Genomic DNA, 17754 nt, shown 5'->3' with positions numbered 1-17754 from the left:
AGCTTTTAAATAGACAAAGGTTATTTTAGACCATTTCAGATAGCTTTTAAAACAAAAAATGGCAAGTTGTAGGTAGTAAAAAGATCCAAAAACATGGTGTTTTGAATTTTTCTTCTTGAAATTTATTATTCCTTTCATTATCGTCGCATTCTCTTCCTTTTCCAATGGGTTTCATCCTACAATATTTTTTTTCACTTTTTACCATTATCAAAGACTAAAAGCACAAGCGTGTCAAACTTTTACGGATTCAAATATGAATTTCGAGCAAGATATTACCAATTTTTAGTAACTCCGTAGTTTCTTGTCGATTGTTCTCGGCAGTATACATTCCGAATTGGTGATAACTTAACTTTTAAAGATGATTGAGTTTTGATTTATAAAATTCGAAAAATTTGAGATTCGAAATGTGCCTTCGAAGCCTATTTTAATAAAGTTTTTCATGGAAGTAATTACTGTGAAAATCCGTGATTCATTGTGATAACACAGTTCCACTACCACCGTGGAACTTAAAATGCCGACCGATGGCGCGATAGCCATCCAACTGCTTTTGAAATACACAGTCCGAAAACAGGCAGCAGCGTCTTCGGTGCGACAAAGCCAGCCCTGCGGTCACCAACCCGCTTGGCCAGCGTGGTGACTGGGCAAAACACATGAGTTCACGCCATTTTTGGTGCGAACGTAGGGAGGCCTATGTCCAGCTGTGGACTTCAATAAACTGAAGTGACGTATAGGAAATTGTTTTAGATACAATATTAGTTAGCCTAATTTTAACATATTATTTAATTAGTACGCTTAATTAGTAATGCAATAGGATGTATGTTAACGGAAGGAAAAATCAGAAATAGTTGTCAGATATAGATTTAAATCGGAAACGGATGCGGAAGGGAAAGTGTACATAAAAAAAAAAAAAAAAATTTCAATATATTTTTTTTAAAAATTAGCATAAAAAATAAGTTATATAAAAAGCCGTTATGTCACTTTCACGCCGGTTCCGGAATATATACATATAAATAAAATTGTAGTGTCTGTCTGTGATTTTAAAATAACTGTGATATTTCAAGTGCATATAGTTATTTTTTACACGATACTGAAACACAAACAAACGATTTTAAAATTTATGTTTGTCTGTCTGTCTTTCTGTTTTTCCGGGCTAATCTTCGGAACGCCTGAACCGATTTTGATTAGAAGATAGAGGAGCAACATGTAGGGTACTTTTTATCCCGGGATTCCCGCGAAAGCGGAATTTACGCGTGGAAAACCGAGTTTACCACGCCCGAGTATCTACCGATAGACCAGATAGAGATGAAATAACCAAACATTTTCTATTAAATACGACAATTTTTTGCAAGAAAGTCAATACGTCTATACTGATATTATAAAGCTGAAATGTTTGTTTGTTTGATTAAACACGCTAATCTCAGAAACTTGTGGTTCGAATTGATAAATTCTTTTTGTGTTGGGTTCGATAAACTATTTACGAGGAAGCTATGGGCTTTTGTTTTAAAGTTATAAGGAATATAGGAAAAAATGATAAGAGTAAATTTTTAAGATGCGCGCGCACACCGCCACAACAGACCGACACCCTGAAGTTAGCTAGTCAACGAAAGAGTTAGCAACGTGAAGTTAGCTAGCCAATGAAGAAGAAGTTAGCAACGTAAAGTTATCTAGCCAATGAAGTATAACTTCTTACGTGCGTACATACGCGCTTTTTTTAATTAACGCGAGTGAAATCGCAATGCACAGCTAGTCATTCATAAAGTTGTACATATACATTTGTCAGTTATGTATTTTTCAAAAATGTTTCATTCGAGTAAGCTTCAGAAGCACCTTTGAATTGTCTTCACACGGAACTCACGTGTATGTATCTTTTTTTTTTCATTATCCTATTTATAACCGACTTTAAAAAAAGGAGGAGGCTCTCAATTCGACTGTATTTTGTTTGCTTGTTACCGATTTCGACGTTTTTTTTTTAATACGGAAATTGGTGCTTGTTGCATTGTGATTTAAATTTGATTGAGATCTGACAACTTTTTGAGTTAAATCTAATAATATTACGTATTTACTTATTGCGTATTTACTTGACTATTTTTTCGTCTACTTACGTTGTATTACTTGTCGATGTAATTGAAGTCGGTTTATTGATGTGACAACGTCTAATAAATCGATGAACGCCGGCTGCGTCCACGAAAAAGGATGACACATTGTCCCGTTACGCTCATTGTACGCTTACGCCGCTACTCTCTTCCTCTCAATTGGCCTATGCGTCCGAGGAGATGTTTTATTATGTCGTTGTCACGTTAAACCATCCTCCGTAAACCAACTTTACAGACGATCAAATTTTTTTTCGTTTGCGAGCAAACACAATTATGCAGGTCCGTAGTTGTAAAAGGAAAGTATTTTAGCTATTTAAATATCAATAAAACGTATTGTTTTATAATTTCTTTCTACACTTTCAACAACAAGATTAACAAGATTACCTAAATCAGCTTAGTAAATCTTTGATTTAAACAAAGAAAAGAAAAAACACAAACAGATCAGTTAAGTGGTTACGGAGAAGTAGCGTACGCTGTTTAATTTCCTGTCGCACTGTCTTTGTTGAAACCTATACCAAAGCTAACCCATAAATCGCTCCGGTTTAGTACATATAGACTGACATACAATTTACATGTATATAAATATAGGTTTAGTTTTCTTATGCATAAAATAAAATATTGCTAATAAGTATTTGTTATTATTTTGCTTAACTGAAATATTGCTGGGCAAAGCAGGAAATTTCCTGCTCAAAATATGGAGCAGCCCGACTGGGGTAGTAACCGTGACCTTACAGAAGATCACAGCTAAATAATACAGTTTTCAAGCAGTGTTGCGTTCTTGTTGGAGAGTAAGGTGACCAGAGCTCCTGGGGGGAACTGGGGATAGGGTCGGCAACGCGCTTGCGATGCTTCTGGTGTTGCAGATGTTTATAAGCTGCGGTAATCGCTTACTATCGGTGAGCCGTACGCTTGTTTGCCGACCTAGTTATGTATAATATATAAAATAAAACACATATGATCTCTTTGGTCATGTTAAAGTTGTGAGAATCCTTATCTTCGAATAAAGAATATTTCTCCGAAGTAATATCACTCGTATGAGCGGTGCACGTGTAGTTGTCATGTGTTGTGTACTGATCTGACACGGTTATTATACCGTTAAGGTGCGCGTGCGCGTTCACTGACGGCACGACAATTGTACGACGGATATGTATTATTATCCGCCAACCAACTGAGGTAGGGCACAGCAGGAATTTCCTGTTCAAAATATGGAGCAGCCCGACTGGGGTAGTACCTCGACCTTACAGAAGATCACAGCTAAATAATACTGTTTTCAAGCAGTATTGTGTTCCTGTTGGTGAGTAAGGTGACCAGAGCTCCTGGGGGGATTGGGGATTGGGTCGGCAACGCGCTTGCGATTCCTCTGGTGTTGCAGGCGTCTATAAGCTACGGTAATCGCTTACCATCAGGTGAGCCGTACGCTTGTTTGCCGACCTAGTGACATAAAAAAAAAAAAAAAAAACCGGCAGCTGAGCAGCGCGGTAGATCAAGCGATCCTTCTCCTGCGTGGAGATTCTGATCTATGATCAGCAGTGGAGTGCTACAGGCTGAGTCGTGAAGTATGATTTGACCTTAGTGGTAGCTTATAGGCTTATCTATGGTTATTACGCTTTTTTGAATCATAGTCAAGTACTGAGGTTAAGCTGGAAATATCTGGATCAGACTGGGGAAGTACCTCGACCTTACAGACGATCGCTGCTAAATAATACTGCTTTCAAGCAGTGTTGTGTTTCTGCGGTGAGTAATGTCGGGGGTAGGGTCGGCAACACGCTTGCGATGCTTCTGGTGTTGCAGGCGTCTATAAGCTACATTAATCGCTTACCATCTGGCGGACTGTACGCTTGTTTGACACAATAGTGGTATGAAAACCTCCAACACACTTTCCTAACTGTACATGCGCTAATATGAGTTGAATGATCACCGCATACGTATTGATTCACCACTGCTGCTAGTTGGTGCTTGTGTATTGTGTATGCTTTGGGTTCTCTGACTCAGACATGAGTAAACTGTAATGGGGACAGTCGAGTGTGAGGCGTTTATTCATTACTTTATACTTGTTCAGCTAATTGACATTTATGTATACTGTGCCCGTATGAGTCGAAAGATGATTTACTGTCTACCGATACCTCATTATATTAAAGTATTGTCAAGCGTGAGTTGGACACTGACGTGGAATCGGCCGAACAATATTTTTTTATTGGATTCGTGTAATGTGTTGATAATTCTGTTAATGTTTAATTATCGTTATAGGAGCTATAATAAAAAAACGAGTTTGACTTAGACCATTGAAGTAAATACTTACGAAACGTAGCTATCTCTTTCTCTCTTTTATCTTTACTAACCTATATCTCTTTCTCAACTTCCGTCACCTCCGTGAGTGAAGAAGTTTTACTTCAAAAAATGTAGCAATGTTAGCCGGTCCTCACCTATAATACAAGCATTAAGTTGCTTGCCATAGGAACAGACGACTCCTTTACGTACGCTTGACTTGGGGAGTAAGCTGGTGAATGCGTGACTAGAGAGTTACGAAAAGTGTGATCCGGCAGGCGAACGGAAATTGAAAGAGAGATAGAAGTAAGTCGAAATAGAAAGAGAGAGTTACGTTTCGTAAGATTTATTTCAGTCGTTTGGTCTACAGCGCACTCTTCTTTTTTCGATAAATACATATTAATTATGCTTATGTAAATAATACCCACTACCCCCGGAGCAGAAAGCGCTGTCATTGCACAATGCGCCAATGGGCTAGTCAATTTTATAACACTAACAAATGTAGAAAATTAAAAAAAAAACTATATACTTTATAATTGCTGTCAAATCAAGTGAATCCGGGTGTACAAGCTATACACACATAATGGACACATCACTACGCCATAGAATCCAACACGTATATGTGTGTTTGTGTTACAAACGGTTCTGAGAAATATGCAACCGACAATACTTCGCTGACGATTATTCGATGTCGCAAACAATTATACATATATACAAAGTGTATGATATATGCAAGGAGTGTTAAGTTAAACCACATTTGGTAAACTAGATGGGCCCTGCGGTTTCACACGAATTGTAAATAGATTATATAACACAAAGATAATTTTGAAGTAAGACTTCTTTACGCACGCTTGATTTGAGGAGTGAGCTGGTGAATGCGTGACGAGAGCGTTACGAAAAGTGTGATCGGGCGAGGCGAACGGAGTAAGAGAGAGAGGTGCGAGCACATTCAAAATCCGAAATTAATTTATTCGAGTAGGCTTCGATACTGGAAACGCCATTTTACAAAATTAAAATTATATTTTTTTTTGGTTAATTAAATAAAGTTGAAACTATATTTTATTATAAAACTAGCTGTGCTCGCGACTTGGTCCGCGTGGAAATAAAAAAAAAACATTGTTTACTTCGCAGAGCTACAAAATAAATTTCTAAAATTAATAGCCTAAATTAATCCTTATTACATCAGCTATCTGCCGGTGAAAGTCCCGTCAAAATCGGTTCAGCCGTTTCAGAGATTAGCCGAAACAAACAAACAGACAAAATTGTAAAAAATGTTATTTTGGTATATGTACCGTGTATACATCCATATGCTTTTAGTAAAAAGCGGTTATTTTAATATTACAAACAGACACTCTGATTTTATTTATTTGTATAGACCAATACGTTTTCCCTAGAAAAAGATGCATTAAGTCAAAATGTGTAATATAGCGAACGACGTCGCGGGTGTAAGCTAGTCGACAAAACAATCTTATCCCCTCATCTATAACATAAATACCAATAAATAACGATATCCACTCCCTTCAAGACAAAAAGCTTCGAACCGGAAGCGAATACAATACTAAGTCGTAAATAACCACTGAGCTATAGGGTACTTATTACTTCCTGTGTCACCGTTGAGGGGATTATGCGTCTTGGTAATAGCTGGTAATATAGCAGACCCTTAGGGCTTTTTAACATTACAGCGAAGCCATGTATGTATGAGAATAATATATATGCAGTTAATTTTTATATATAAAATTCTCATGTCACAACGTTAGTTATCATAGTCTTTTGAAATGGTTGGACCGATTTTTATGAAATTTTGTGCGCATATCGGGTTAGTCTGAAACTTGGCCAACATCTTTTTTCACACCCCTAAGTTATAAGGGGAGGATTAAGGAGGTTAATAACATATATGGCAAAACAACGTTTGCGGGGTCAGCTAGTAACTATATAAACAAAAATGAATCGCCGACATGTATGTCCGCACCGACGAACGACTGCACCGAATTTGATAATTCTTTTTTGTGTTTGTTAAATTTCAGGACAAAGTTGGTATAAAAAAACGACTGTGCTTTTAGGCCGCACAATTGAAGTAAAACTTCTTGAGCTCTATCTGACTTATATCTTCGTCTCAACTTCCGTTCGCCTCGCCCGATCACACTTATCGTAACGCTCTTGTCATGCTCCAGCCACGCCACCAGCTTACTCCTCAAGTCAAGCGTGTCCAAAGAATTTTTACTTCAAAAATTAAAGGAATCGATGTATTTACGATAAAATATGGCGGTACAAAGTGCGATGACTCCGCTAGTTTGTCTTAATAAAGGTGGGAATACCTTTGCCCAGCTGTGGGACAGATAAAATAGGCCTGCAATAAATCTATTCTTAGAAAAACTTTGAGTCATCTCATTTGTCTCGAACGGAATAATTTATTGTAATACTTTGTGACGATATCACACCGTCGCGTAAGGTAAGTCAAATACTTTTAACTTAGATTTTTATACATTTTTGAATATCATATCAAAAATTGACCGTTCCAGCGGGGATCGAACCGGTTCGCTTAAACGGAAAATAAAAATCATCATATCAAAAATTTCGATCTAACGGGTACATCGTTCCATAGCTTAATTGGCGGAGACGCAGGTTCGATTTCCGCTGGAACGGTCAATTTTTAATATGATATTCAAAAATGTTTAGAATTCCTAATGTGTGAGTAACACAAAAATAAAATCGTACATATTAAATTTTTATTAAATCATTATTTCGCATTTATAAAAAAAGGATTGTTTTTATACAACTTGGTCATCAAACAAGCGTACGGCTCACCTGACTGTAAGCGATTACTGTAGTCTTTATAGACGCCTGCAACACCAGTAGCATCGCAAGCGCATTGCCGACCCTACTCCCGACCCTGTCCAGCAGCTCACCACCTTACTCACACAAGAACAAAACTACTTGAAAGCAGTGTTATTCAGCTATGATCTTTTGTAAGGTCGAGGTACTTCCCCAGTTGGGCTGCTCCTGATTTTAAGCAGAATATTTCCTGCTGTGCCCCATCTCAATTAAATTATAGTTATAAATAGATATCAGTATGCCAATGCTCGATAATCGTGTAGAAAGTGTCGTAAAAGTGCTTAAACAAAATAGTGAAAACAATAAAATACAGCCAAGAACGTATGTTCAAACACGTTCGTAAATAATTGTTTGCACGCCAAAAAAAACCGACTTCAGTAACATCAAACAATAATACAACGTTGGTATACGAAAAAATAATCAAGTGAATAAGCATTATTAGATAAAACTCAAAAAGCACTTGTCAGATCTCGATATAATTTATAAGGAACCACATGACACGCACCACCTTTCTATTAAAAAAAAAAATATCATCGAAATCGACTCAATAAAAAGTTCTAAGGTAACACACAATAAATACAGGGTAATTGGTAACCTCCTCCATTTTGAGATCGGTTTGATGCCGGATCTGCCAAATAAAATGTCTAAGTATTACGCCTCGGTGTAAGGACGTCGCTCACGACTGAAAGAAACCAAATTTATTTTCGTCAAGAGAAATGGAAAATCGTTTGATCCATTTCCCTTTGAAGATTTCTTTGTTTGAATGTAAGGACTTTCAAATTTAACAAAGGCTTAACTAAAACGTTATTTGCATTCGATTCATTTCATATTCAACTAGCTTCGTCTCGCGGATTCTCTCGTACTTTTCGATTGCATCGGAATTTCGGGATCAATACTATCATCATCATCATCATCACTGCAGCCTATGACAGTCCACTGCTGGACATAGGCCTCCACAAGTTCGCGCCAAAAATGGCGTGAACTCACGTGTGTTGTCCATAGTCACCACGCTGGACAGGCGGGTTGGTGACCACATGGCTGGATTTGTCGCACCGAAGACGCTGCTGCCCGTCTTCTGCCTGTGTACTTCAAAGCCAGCAGTTGGATGGTTATCCCGCCATCGGTCGGCTTTTTAAGTTCCAAGGTGGTCGTGGAACTGTGTTATTCCTTAGTTGTCTCTTACGACACCCACGGGAAGAGAGGGGGTGGCTATATTCTTTACTGCCGTAACCACACAGCATCAATACTATGTTTCGTCGTAATTGGTTAAGTAATGAACCAACTATCCGTTCGTTACAGCGGCCCTCAGTAAGTTTTTTCCTGTGCCGGGAGTCCAGAAACACACACAATACACAAGCACAAACGCCCAAATCACAAACATCTATATGGCCAATACAAATGTGTGTCTTGATCAGATATAGAACCTGCGATTGTCAGCGCAATAGCCGGTGCTGTGACCGATACGCCATCGCGTCGTCTTATATAAAAATTTAAAATTACTCTTCAAGAGCTCTGGCTAACTTTTATTTATTTTTAATATTACTTAAAATATTTTTATTTACTTTAATGTACTGTCAGGTTGGTGCAATAGTTTTTTCGTACAAAAATAAATGCAAGAGTTACCGAAAAGGCACTTAAAGATCGCCCCGAACTGATAAAACTTCACATGTACAAATAAACTTCCACTACACTGATTCCGGAAACACTCGCCCCTGACTTCGAACCGTGTATAATTGCAGATTGTATAATATATAGAAAAATGGTATTTATATGCCACGTGATAAGAGTTGTAATTGTATAGCTGTTATGCTAATTACGTCTAAAATATAAACAGGAAGAAAGAATCATTTGTGAAACTACTTTGTATCTCTCAAGTGACGTATGACTTTACTTTTTATGACTACGCAGACATGTACAGAAATATGTCAAAACAATATGAGCACATACGCGTTCTACCAGATTCCAGAGCAATTTTTAATCATCATCATCATCATCATTACAGCCTATACATAATACAGTCCACTGCTGGACATAGGCCTCCACAAGTTTACGCCAAAAATAACGTGAACGGCAAAACACATGATACGCTGTGTGGCTACGGCACTAAAGAATTTAGCCACCCCCTCTCATCCCGTGGGTGTCGTAAGAGGCGACTAAGGGATAACAAGGTTCCACAACCACCTTGGAACTTAAGAAGCCGACCGATGGCGGGATAACCATCCAACTGCTGGCTTTGAAATACACAGGCCGAAGACGGGCAGCTTCGGTGCGACAAAGCCAGTACTACGGTCACCATTTTTAATCAACTTCGAAATAAGGAAGGGTCCTTAATTTGACTTTTTTTAGTAGGTCATAAACTTTTACTGGGTGTACAGATTTTGATACAGTACATACAGTAAGTACATTACAGGAACCACGTGACACACACCACCTTTCGATTACCTTTAATTGTAAGTTATATTTTATAAAAATACAATCGAATAGAGAGCCTCCTATTTTTGTAGAAGTCGGTTAAAAATCATTCAACACTTCAATATCATCCTCGTTTTATTATTATTATTATTTTATATAATAAATATAAATCATCATTATAAAACTAGATGGCAAATCCCACTTAATGTAAATCACACAAAAAATGGTAACCCGATACAACCACATCTGTCTATTGTGACACATCAAAGACATTTTAATCTGCACAGTAGCGTTCTGTTATTGGATTAGCAGTTTTTTACTCGAGTTCGATAAAAGAGGGGTGCGTGTTTATAGTTCAAGGATTAGTGGTTTTATTGTGTACTGTGTGGTTGCGTATGATCAAATACTAACTGTTATGAATAAAACTTGGTAGTAAAACAAAGCTGCAGATAAAGTGTCTGTTATCTAACGTATAACGGTATCCAGCAGATAAGAATGTTTAATATTTTCGTTTCGCCATCAAACTCCACAGTATCTATTCCACTATTTCAGATATTTCTATTGGCAGTCTTTGAATTCAAAAGGTGTAGTTTTTTAGTTGAGCTAAAACAGAACCTAAAGCTCTGTTTTACTTCCTACTGATAAAACATATGAGTAACTTATTTGGAAAATAATAATTGTGTTAAAGACGACCTATCCGCCAACCCGTATTGGGGCAGCGTGGTGGATTAAGCTCTGATTCTTCTCCTACATGGGGAAAGAGGCCTATGACCAGCGGTGGTATATTACAGGCTGAAGCATAGCGTAATATAAACGACCATTCTGGTTTAGTACAAAAGTTTCTGTAATTTTGTCTCCAAAAAGGAAAGGTTCTTTTCCTGCATGGAGAAAGAGTCCTATGCTCGGAAGATTACAGGCTGAAGCACGACAGGAGACATTGCCTTTACCCAACTCTGGGCAGTTACAAATATTTAGTTCATTATATATTATTCTGGAATGTTCCAGAACGTACAAAGTTGTAAAAACATCAGCATTTTTACTCGAATGATAAATAATCCATCCATAATAGGTAATAATACGTACAAAACACCAATACAATAAATCAGAATCATAGACAACTAAGCGTAGAACCCGCACAATAGTGAATAGGCCGTTATACCGCAAGAGACAAAAAGACACCAAAAAAAAGCACTTGAAATGTCACGTCAAAGTGACAATAGGGCGACCATCGTTTGAAAACAAGTAATTGGACACGCGGAGATAATCTCTGAGCAAATAAGCATGTATTATTTGCTGGGGGTTGCTTTTTGGGGGATTTGGGTAGGGTGACTGCGATATAGGTATCGGCAAGGATATTGAGCGATCAGGGATAGTTTGGGTTTTTTTTACCGCTGTGTGTTAGTCGTGAATAAAAATAGTTTTGTTCAGTATATAAATAATCTGTTAAAGTACTTATAGGTATATAGTAAAGGTTGTCTGGAAGAGATCGCTCTTTAGCCATAAGACCGCCTTTTGTACTTTTTTTTGTGATTATTATTATTATTTTTTTATTGCTTGATCCTTTTTCTTTTATGTTACAATCATGTATTGTTTCTGGTTGTATTTATTTATTGGTTTACCAGCAGTTATTACACTAAAACATTCATTACAAAACGGAACATACATTATACTAAATCTAAGTGCACAAGTCATGTAGGTAAACACCACATGCATATAGGTAAATACAATTCAGTAAACAAACATAAGATAAGTTATCCAAAGCAGTGATTAAACTAATACTACAAAACTGATGGCAAATCAAAAGCAAGATTATGGACTTGACTCCTAAAATGCGGAAATGTTGTGCCAAATATATCAATCCGTTTGCTGTAGTGATTGTGTATCTTACTTAGCCGTGAAACTGGCGAGTTAGTGCCCAAAACTGATCTTCGAAAAGGGGTTCACAAAACTGTACAATAAAGTATATTTGTATATGAGACTGGTGCTGCCACCACAGGGTAAAAAGTATTTTGCCACTAGCTCCGTAATTAAAATAATATATAAGTGAATTTTTAAAGATACATTCGTGCAAAAGTGTATAGATGTATAGTTCTATAGACAATTAAACGTTATTGATACAGAGAAGTGATTTCCTTCGTTAATAGTGAACAATACAATCAATCTTCTTGAGTTGAATTGTTGTGTGTTTTGTTGCGGCTTGGTTTTGTTTATTTTCTACCGTACATTCATATAACTATTATAAATAGTGAATCAACTGTATCGTAATTTCACCACGTTTACTACTAGCAACGTTGGCCCAGCGGTGCGAGATCTATCGACGCTGTAACGATACGAAAACGAGTTGAGAGTTCAAACCCTTGTCGAGGTGACATAGAAATATTTTTGATTAAATAAATATTTTCAATCATGGTTCTTATTTGCGAATCGTGTAAGGCAAGTATAGCTGCCACTCAAAAGCGAATTAAATGCACTAATTGTTCAGAAGTATTTCATTCCGATTGCGTTAATTTCTCAAATGAGTCTTCAAGTTTAAGAGCTACTTGGAAGTGTCCACCTTGCTTATCGACATCAAAGAAAGGAAAAAAAGTTGCGAGTATAAGTGTAAGCCAAAGTCCAACTAGTACGGATTCGAATGAAGTACTATTATCGGAATTAAGGGCATTCCGAGCCGAAGTAAATGATCGACTGAATGAACACAGTGAGGCGTTGAGGGTACTGCAGTTGAGTGTTACTACCATGAAGACTGACCTAGCCGAGCTTCAAAATAAAGTAAAAGAATTAGAAGATAAGACGGAGTGCTTAGATTCGATCGAAACTAAGTTAGCTCAGATAACGAAGAGGAATGAAGATTTAGAATTCCAAATAAATTTGAGAGACCAGCGCGACCGACTAAATAATATCGAGATCTCTGGTGTTCCTCAATGTCCTAAAGAAAACGTCTCCAACACGGTGATTGAATTGGCTAAACATTTAAAAATACAAATTGAAAAAAGTGACATTGAGTATGCATATAGAACAAAGCTACCGAACATGGGTTCAATCTCGTTACCTCAAGAAGAGGTTTTGACTGAGGGAGTCTCTTTTGCAAGTATAGCTGCTACCCAAAAAGGTATAAGGGAGACCCGAATTGTTGTTAGGTTAAAGAGTCGTGAATTAAAGAATGAGGTTCTACGAGCGGCGAAGTCTTGGCAAAGTGACATTACGGGCGACTTCGGTCTTACAACAAGCGACGCAGGGCTTGGTGGTGACAGGCGGCGCATCTTCTTCAATGATCATTTGACGCCAGTGAATAAAATTATTTTGCGTATGGCAAAGGAGAGAGCTCGGGAGAAAAAATATGCTTTTGTTTGGGTAAAGGATTGTAAAGTTTTAGTTCGTAAAACAGAGAAATCTCGTGTTTTTGTAATTAATAAATTGAGTAGTATCGATAAAATAATTGTATGACTAGTTCGAGTTGATTGTATAGACTATGTATTGAGAATCTTTTGTAATGTCAAAAATATTTTCCGTAGATTATTATTAAATAGAATTTACCTCTTAAGAAATAATGTATTACAATCTTATATTTTAAAAACGAATTGCCGAAGTACGTGTCTGGGATTGGTGGGCCGCGAGATTATGCTCATATTTGCCTTCTCTAGTTGCGTTTCCTTATTTTACCAAAATGACAAAAAAGAAAAATATTAATTTCAGGCTGTCTGTTCTTAATGCGCGGTCGTTAAATACGGGTCGAGACGAACTAGTAAGAACTATCTTAACGTCAAATCCCGATATAGCTACAATTACTGAGACTTGGTTCAACAGTTCATCCGAATTAAAATATTATAATATTGATGGGTATACTCTTATACATAAACCAAGGTCAAATAAACGTCGGGGAGGAGGGGTCGCAGCTTATATTCGCAGTAGTATAAATTTTAAAGAAATACCAATTTTAATGTCTGAATTAGAGCAATTATGGTTAGAGGTGAAACTTAAGAGACATAAAATAGCAGTGGGAGTATTTTATAGACCCCCGAAACATAACTTTAGGGTAACGTTGGATTTATTGGAGGAGTCTTTTTCATCAATATGTCCTGCTTATGATTATGTATTTGTTGCGGGTGATGTAAATATAAATCTACTTTGTAGGGATGGCACTGATCAATGTGAGTTTCAGCAACTTCTTTCCGAGCATGGCTTACACCAAATAGTGTGTGACGCTACACGTGTTACGCCTGATAGTCGTTCCCTATTGGATGTCATATGCTGTAGCTCTGAAATGACTCCAAGCGACACTATAATAAAACATAACGATGACCTTAGTGATCATGCCTTTGTTCAGGCCACGTTTCCAATTGATGTTTGTAAGGATATTACAAAAACTGTTATTTACAGGCCATTCGGTCGGTTCGATCTGGAGACTTATCAATTCGCTTCTTCAATAACACCTTGGGAATGGGTGCTCCAAATAAATGAAATTGACGGTATGGTGGATTGTTTTACTTTCTTGATGCTTGGTCTGTTTAATCATTTTGCTCCTTTAAAAACGAAAAAATTTACTAATTCCCCAACACCTTGGATCACAAATACGATTAAATCGATTATGCTGGATAGAGATTGTGCGTGCAAGCAAGCGAAAGAGTCAAATAGTGAACGTGATTGGCATACATATAAAATATATAGAAATTTAGTTACATCGATATCGCGAAGCGAAAAAAATTACTATTTTAATCATAAAATAAATCAAAATAATCATAATTCTCGAAAAATGTGGAATGAGTTACGTAAAATACTTGGCTCATCGACACATAATTTGCTCCCAATACATCTTCGTGATCCAGATAAAATAAACAAAAATTTTGTTGAATCTATACCGTCACCTAAACATGGTCAATGCGATTGTACTGAAACGTTGCACAAAGGGGATAAAATAAAAACTGACGTGTCATTTAAATTTTCAGAAGTTTCTCCAGATGAAGTAATAAAAATTGTTAATTCAATAAGTTCGAATGCGTCAGGGGTGGATGGCATTAGCATAAAAATGATAAAACTTACATTGCCATACTCACTACGTGCTATAACACATATTATGAATTCGTCTTTACGTAGAGCTGAATATCCACGTAAATGGAAAATAGCCTTAGTAAAACCATTGCCCAAAAAATCAAGTATTGAAACAATAAAAGACTTAAGACCCATAGGACTATTACCGGTTTTATCAAAAATATTAGAAAAAATAGTTCACGCCCAAATGTCTAATTATTTTGAAAAAAATCAAATTATACCACTTCAACAGTCAGGTTTCCGTAAAATGCATAGCACCACAACTGCGCTTTTGCATATTGTAGATGAACTTTTAGCATCTTCAAATGAAAATAATGCAAGTATATTAGTTCTGCTTGATTATAGTCGCGCCTTTGACTGTCTCAATCATGAAATCCTAATAAATAAATTAAAAATGTATGGTTGTGATGAAACTGTGAGTGTATGGTTTAAAAGCTATTTCTTGGGGAGGTTGCAGGTTGTAGAGTGCATGGATAATTGTGGTAAGTTGGTTAGGTCGAACCCGATTCCAGTGAATAGAGGTGTAGTGCAGGGATCTATTTTGGGTCCACTTCTATATTCTGTTTATACATCAGACTTGGTCAATTGTATTAAATATTCTTTCATACATATGTATGCAGATGATACGCAGATCCTAATGAAATTAAATGCAGGTTTTAATGTAGACTTGAGCAAAAACCTAAATGACTTAAATGAAGATCTGGCATCCATTAGTAAATGGTCTCATGAACATGACCTTATTTTGAACCCACAAAAATGTTCCGTCACAGTTTTTGGTACAAGAAGACAGATCGATATAATCCATCGGATTAACCCCAGTATCATAGTGGATAACTGTGCTATTCCAGAAGTTCAAGTGGTAAAAAATCTTGGTGTTGAATTTGAGGGGTCTTTAAGATTTAGAGAGCATGTTCATAAAAAAATAGCCAATAGTTACGCTTCGCTTAAAATGCTTTATAAGTTAAGACCATTTCTGAGTGCTGTTGTTAGAAAAAAACTTGTCAACGCGCTAATACTGTCCCACTTGGATTATTGTGATGTAGTTTATGGGCCATGTCTTTTAAAACAAACTGAAGCGAAGATCCAAAAAGTACAAAATTCCTGTATGCGTTTTTGCCATAGTATTCCTCGTGGATCTAATATTACCCCTTTCCTAAATAGTTTTAATGTACTCAATATGAAGCATAGACGTACTCTTAAATTGAACACTATCGTATTTGATCTGAGAAAGCACAAGAGGCCATCATACTTGGCACAGAAACTGAGGTGGCTAAACGCATCCGACACCGATAATTATCGGTCATCGCGTATCGCAAACCTTATTGTACCTCGTCCGTGTTTAGTGGCGTTTAGAGGTAGTTTTCGCTTTGCGGCTTCCAAATGTTGGAACGACATCCCACCTCCCATTAGATTTGCTGCAACTCGCTCGAAATTTCGTGACCTTACCAAGAGATGGCTCCTTGAGCAGCAAAAGTCAGAATCAAATTGGCAAAAAGTGAAGCTATCAATACATTGATATAGGCGACTATAGCATTTCATCAGACAGTTGATACGAAACGCTCACTGAGCTGGATTTGTAGTAACTATGACTGTATTATAAGCGTATAGTATGTCTCACGTGGCTCGCCATTTTACCTACTTGTACCTTCGGCAATGTACTTCATTTATTAATCCTGGTTTTTTATTTTTTTATTTTATTAAATACTATTTTCATTACTTTTTTCGTTACTAGTTTTTAAATGTAAATCTAACGTCCTGTGCTGGCAGCATTTGTAAAGGTGCGGACTGAAAAGCAGCAATAAGCTGAGTCTACGACCTTTTCACCAGCATTTTTTTATAAAATCTCTGTAAATTAGACTAAGAAATCTTTTGTTTTTTTTTTATGCTTGGTGAATAAACGTCTTTATTATTATTATTATTATTATTATTATTATGTGTCTGTATCCGTGAAATGTTGAAATATAGTTGATTACTAGAGATCAATAACTGTGGCGATAACTATATTAATGTGGTATAAAAAATGGTGCTGTGGTTATACCAACTAAGGAATAATCATGTTTAATGCACACAGCCTTTTCTGAAGGGGACAAGTTAAAATAAATAACCCATACATTTGTACAAACATGGACATACACATATCTTTGATATTGTATGTCCTTGGTTAGGATTATCTGTAGTGCAGCTTTAATTGTGATGAATGACTTGTCTTTAGTTTTATCTTAATTTTATTATGGAATGTGTGAATTAGTTTGGCATATTATCTAATGCAAATATATTCGATCTTTTGAAAATGTTTTGTCTAATATATCTCCTATAAAAAAAGGAAAAACCGGGTGTGCTTTAGACCACACGACTGAATTAAATTTACGAAACGTAACCCTCCCACTTTCTATCTTCACAAACTAATATCTCCCTCTCGACTTCCGTTCGCCTCGTCCGATCATCTTTTCGTAACGCTCTAGTCACTCATTCACCAGCTTACTCCCCAAGTCCAGCGTACTTAAAGAAGTTTAACTTCAAAAACACTATTTGAAGTATCGGAAGTTAAAGTTCTGTGATATATTCATACCAATATGGCCGCAAACAAGCGTACGGTCGCCGATGGTACTGTTACATCAACACTAAAAATCTACGTCTGTTGTTGACACAACACGTACAGAAGATCTGACTACCATACTAACAACTTCTGTTGTTAGTAACACTACTAAAAATATTATTTTTTTCTAATAGAAATGTAATTTCAATTTTTTTTATATACAACTAGGTCGGCAAACAAACGAATGGCTCGCCTGATGGTGAACGATTACCGTAGGTTATAGACGTCTGCAACACCAGAAGCATCGCAAGCGCTTTGCTGACCCTACCCCCAATTCACCCCAGGAGTTTTCAATTTTTGACTTGTATATTTAAGATTATAAAAAGTGTTATAATTTAAACATTTAGCTTTATGATTACATAAATTATATAGATGTGTGGATTTAGTGACGCTGTATTCACACATCATCCTATCGCAGTCCACTGCTGGAAATAGGCTTCCACAATAAAATGGCGTGAACTCATGTGTTTTGCCCATAGTCACCACGCTGAGCAATAAGGTTGGTGACCG

The 17754-nt window shown here is 36.8% G+C and overlaps 1 protein-coding gene across 1 annotated transcript in view; it reads left to right on the top strand.

Annotated features, from left to right (window-relative positions):
* The window catches only part of LOC123668262 (fasciclin-3), a 191715-nt gene that overhangs the window by 133255 nt on the left and 40706 nt on the right, over positions 1 to 17754 (top strand). The gene's annotated exons all lie outside the window — the stretch shown is intronic.

The sequence above is a fragment of the Melitaea cinxia genome, chromosome 30, assembly GCF_905220565.1.
Source record: "Melitaea cinxia chromosome 30, ilMelCinx1.1, whole genome shotgun sequence".
Classification (NCBI taxonomy): Eukaryota; Metazoa; Arthropoda; class Insecta; order Lepidoptera; family Nymphalidae; genus Melitaea; species Melitaea cinxia.
Note: the sequence above shows the minus strand (reverse complement) of the source record. Positions and strands in the feature narration are given on the sequence as shown.